Source organism: Lolium rigidum, chromosome 2 (genome assembly GCF_022539505.1).
Source record: "Lolium rigidum isolate FL_2022 chromosome 2, APGP_CSIRO_Lrig_0.1, whole genome shotgun sequence".
NCBI classification, from domain to species: Eukaryota; Viridiplantae; Streptophyta; class Magnoliopsida; order Poales; family Poaceae; genus Lolium; species Lolium rigidum.
Window position 1 is genome coordinate 105,196,563 of NC_061509.1, and position 5,007 is coordinate 105,201,569.

A 5,007-nucleotide genomic window follows, 5' to 3' on the forward strand; every position below is an offset into this window, starting at 1 on the left:
CTAACACCGTTTGCCACATGTCAATCAATCACCGCGTGGTCACGTATACACCCGGTCACCAGGCTTCTTTTGATCCACATATTCGAACACGGTCTCTATACATTGCAGTTGCACCTTCTTGTTCACATAAAGCAGGATACCTTCTGCAAGGAAAAATAGTTTATAAACCTTCTTAGCCATGTTCATAAAACCATTGCTAACAATAATAGTTTTCAACATTACAGAGGGATGTGACAATGGTATGGCAGCTAAAAAAGGTATTTAACGAGTGTCCAAAAAATAACTATATATGTAAACCTTTTGGACAAAAATCTAGTACCATGCTCATTCAGAAACATAGATAGTCCGTGTGTACAAAACAGAAGAAAATTGGTTCATCTCACGCAGACTCCACCAAGGATTCAATGTGAAGCATGTGCATCTAATCAAATCTCATTTGCAGGATAAAGTTGTAGTTGATCAAATAAACAAGTCTTCAGAAAATTATGTGTGTGCTTGCACAGCTAGATAAATCAAACTTCAAAAGATTAGATAATTACTCGCGCTGTCTGATGAAACAGACTTAGAAGTTACAAGAAATCAAAATAGAACGAACATTGGCATTGTCTTGTACGAGTGCAGCATGTGAAGGACTAATTCTTAATGACTTAATACTTTGCTTATATCAGCCACTGAAAATAAAGTCGAAGTCCTGAAAAAGTTGAAAGGCAGTAAAAAGATGTCACTTTTACTCCAATCTCGTCAAATTATTTATTAGCAAGAAAATCGAAATGCATCTGCGTAATTTTCTTTTAGTTTGGAGATGTGGTTATCAAATAAAATTGGTGCAGTGTCAAGGAGGAGCAGGTGGACTCATATTACGAGGATTACCTCTAGACACAAAGTACAATACTTTGTTACATCTGATTTGTTCTTGCACTCCGCTTCTGGGGATTTCTGGCTTGCCGCAACCACATCGCTTGCTGCAGAGCACATCTGTCATGCAGTCTACCACGTACTCTCTTCGTTCATAAATAAGTGTACGTGCGGGGTTTTCAAAATACATTATGAAGTGAAGTAAAAAATGCATTGGGAAGATGCATCTCCCCTCTTTAGTTAGTTCACTTTCAATGATCTAAGTACTCGTAGAAAACAAGGTGAACATATGCTCAATATTATTGGGTTTGATTTCCGTGCGATGAGAGAGAAGCAATTAAAGTGCATTGGGAAGATAGGAGTACACTCTTTTGTGGACAAAATTTAGGGCTAGATGTCCACTTATTTGTGGACGGAGGGAGTAGGCGTCAGGACACCATGCATTTTACCACGATTTAAAGTTCATAAACCACACAGATCTGACAACGACATAATGAAATCAAGAAAATCACAAATCTGGAAGCAAGGAAGGAGGCTGCTGGCGGTTGCTTACCTCGGGTGTCCATCGGAGTTGCGCAACACCTGGGGATTCATGGAGGAGATTTAGTCTCTTGAGAGGAATGGACCTTGGCGGTAGAGGGGACACCCAATGAGCGCTGGGAGCCTGGGACGGCAATCGCCGGCGGCGGCATCCACTAATCTGCTAGGGTTATATTCTTTTCGGGCTCTCTTTTTTCTTTGGAGGGGCTCCATTGCTTTTCCTTGAGGCCTTGTTTACTTCTTAGGTTTTTTTGGGTTTGGGAGGGGAAATTACCGGCCCACGAGTAAATCCCGAAAGTTCCCGAGCGGCCCGTTTACTTCTCATGTATTTTTGGGTAATTTACCGGCCCATCCCAGAACTTCCCGATCCAGTAAGCCTCGTCCTCGCGTATCCTCACACACGAGGGTAGCCCCGTGTTTCTGGTCGTGGAAAAGGGAAGAGAGACGCGACAGGCGACGGGCGACGGCGGCGACAGATCCGACGACGGCGGGGAAAGGAGACAGCGGTGGGCAAATCAAGACGGCGCCGACGAGATCCTCCTCCGGCGACTGGTCCCCGGTGAGTCCTCGCGCCTCCTCCCCTTTTCCTCTCCGCCCTAGGTTTCTTGGGGTCGCTGCCGTCCGCGACCGGGAGCTCGTCTTCGCCGTCGCCACTGGTGAGGCCGTGCCAGATCTCGGGCACCCCGTCCTCGCTGACGCCGCGGGTGGAATGCCAGGTGGGGAACAGCCCCGATCTCGGGAGGTTCAGCGCGGCCTCCCTAGCCGTCGGGAAGCAGCCGTTGTGCCGGTCAAGAACCATCTCCATGGCCTCTTTTGTGGCCGCCAGTAATTTAGTTGTTGCTGTTCGTCAGTAATCTTGTTCGATCATAGAACATTTCGTTCATTTGCTTAGCCGATACTACTAGTACTCTACTTAAACTCGTTTCTTACTACTGGCTGGCTGCTAAGTGGCGAGTGCTAGTCAGCGTGTGCCCGCCATCCTAGCTAGCAAACACAGCAAAGATCTGACTACAACTCTGCCCAGAAACTTGTTACTGCCCGTCACTCGTTTCTTACTTCATTGTTTACTTGGTGGTGTTGGCTGATAGGTTTCCCTTCTAGGATTTGCTACTGCATTGTCAATCATAATGTGACGTACCTCCTTGTTTGAGGCTTGCTTTGGCAGTATATCTAATTCGAACACATTTTCAAGAGATTACGTACGCATTCCGACATTCAGTATACAATCATGACCGAACTAGAACACCTGTATTGTGGCACATTTTTCAATCAGTTTATTAATACCTTGTTTGATCAACCGTGACAAGAAGGCTAATTAGAGCAAGTACAATAGAGTCCAGTCAGCTAACTATAAGATATTAAATAATATATTTTAGATGAGTTGGAGGAGAGAGAAGAGGAGAGAGAAGGGAGGTGGACTACTATGCAATAGCCAGCTCTTGCACGTGCTCCTAGGCACCTTGTGAGAGTGAAATGTGGGTCATATATTAGTAAAGTACTACATTCTTATAGCCAATTATTGTACATGTTAGCTATATGATGACTACAAATGATATGACATTTTGTTATAGCCAACAGTTGACTATACTATTGGAATTGCTCTTAGTAGCCTTGAGTTTACTTGTCTGTGCAACCATCCATGCCTACCTTAAATAGCTTCCTGTCCTCACTGCTAGATACCTTGTTGTTTAAAAAATATTCCAGTCTATAATAAGTCCCCGGTATTCTGTACTTCGTACCATGAACCCAGTTTGAGTAAAGCGATGTTAATTGCTTCCTGTCCTCACTGCAATCTTTTCTTTCCCATGCCTAAATGGTTCTTCAAAAGTTTCAACATTATGTCAAAAAGACCAATTTATTCAAGATGAATTCAGATTTTGCAGTAGCATGAGCTCGACATGAATCCATGCCACGAAGCCAACTTTTGGCGTGTATATAGGAAGGTCTGCTCTCCTTGAAGAAATACCCTGCCTCTACTGATATATACATGTTTATGTCATTTTTTATATATGGCAACCGCAACATATAGAGTTCTTGGTAAAAAATGGTGTAATTATTTGGAACTTCAGTTCTCAATTCTTAACCCTGTTCTTTTCTCAACGAGTCAGCTATCATTAGATGGTAGAATGCATGACCTAGACAGGTAGCTAAGGACCAACTTATGAACTGTCTCTATGCGACCATGCAGTAAAAACTAGTTAAGATTTATATCCTTGTTAGAAAGATGCGAATTGGTAATGGAAAATTTTGTATAATACTGAACTTTGATCGGATAAATGGTACGATTCCAGACCCTGTGATATTTGCAATGAACTATTCTGGTTAGTAATTGGAGTAGAGACACCCTTTTTTTATTGGCCATTCAATAAGTTTGTACTATAAGACTCCTCAGTTCCCTGTTTAAATGAAGGTTCTGAAGACGTGTGTTGTGTGACTGTTAAATAGTTAGTTGTACGAGAAATGGTAAACCTGAAATACTCTACAAACAATTGTGTTGCTCGATGGGAGGAAGTTGTTAGAAGTATAGTATTTATACATATTCTTGGGTAGAAACTAAAAGCTGGCAACTGTAAGCATACTAAATTGCTCTCCGATGAACTGATGGTGTGAATGTGTGATATCAATAGTCTCCCCAAATCAATTGACTGAATTTTATGATATTTGCGATGAAAAATCTGTTGTGGTTCATAGTTTAACTAATTCTTTGTGGGGTTTGCCCTTTAATGGATGGTCGAACGAAAAGCTCACAATGACATTACATTTCATATGTGGCTACTTATGTACTGAGCAGTAGCATTAACATATGCTATTAAGGTATGTACAGATGCTAAAAGATGATCTGAGGCTACCTGGCTATTTATATGGCCAAAGTCTCTACTGATATATACATGTTTATGTCATTTTTTTTATAGATACCTGCACCTTGGCTCCCTGTGACTTGTGAAAATATGATGAACTGACCACTTGTCTGTATCTATGTATGAACAATATAGCATTGCGTCCACGTCTCTGTCATGCACTACAAATTATTGTCATGGAAGTTTTCCTAATCAGATATCTTGCTGTGTTTTATTCTAGCGATGTCTTGTCTCTGAAATTTTCTTTTTGTCCAGGTCTGCCATGGACAGCAGCTCCGATGAGTCATCAGAGCTAAATGATACCGATATTGATGACTATCCAGGATACTTATTTGTCAAGTTGTTGCATCTCTGTTCCTTGTTCCTGTTCGAGAAAATTGCATTACAATGAGTTCATGTTAAATAGTGTTTGTGTAATGCCGTTTAAAATTATACCTAATACTTGGTTATGAACTGGTTGTGCATTACACAATCAAAGATTGAGTTTTTAATTTAGTGGTTGTCCATTATCATGTTGTGTGGTGCAAAGATTGCGTTTTTAGTTATCCCATCTCATACCTCTCATATCCCCTCTCATCCCCAAAACAAAGTAACTAGAGGCTGTGGGGAAGGGTGTGGGGAAATGTGGGAAAATCTGGGGAAAAGTGGGGATTGGGTGAAAGGGGGTTTTCACCAAATCCCCTTCCATCCCCAAACCCCTAGGGGATGAAAATACCACAGGAGTAAACAAGGCCTGAGGGATGGAACCGAGGAA

The 5,007-nt window shown here is 42.0% G+C and overlaps 1 long non-coding RNA gene across 1 annotated transcript; it reads left to right on the plus strand.

Annotated features, from left to right (window-relative positions):
• The first annotated feature begins 1,841 nt into the window (after positions 1-1,841).
• Positions 1,842-4,765, plus strand: LOC124687051. Its single transcript, XR_006998059.1, has 2 exons — positions 1,842-1,954; positions 4,509-4,765. It is a non-coding gene; the product is annotated as an uncharacterized LOC124687051 (long non-coding RNA).
• The last annotated feature ends 242 nt before the right edge of the window (positions 4,766-5,007 follow it).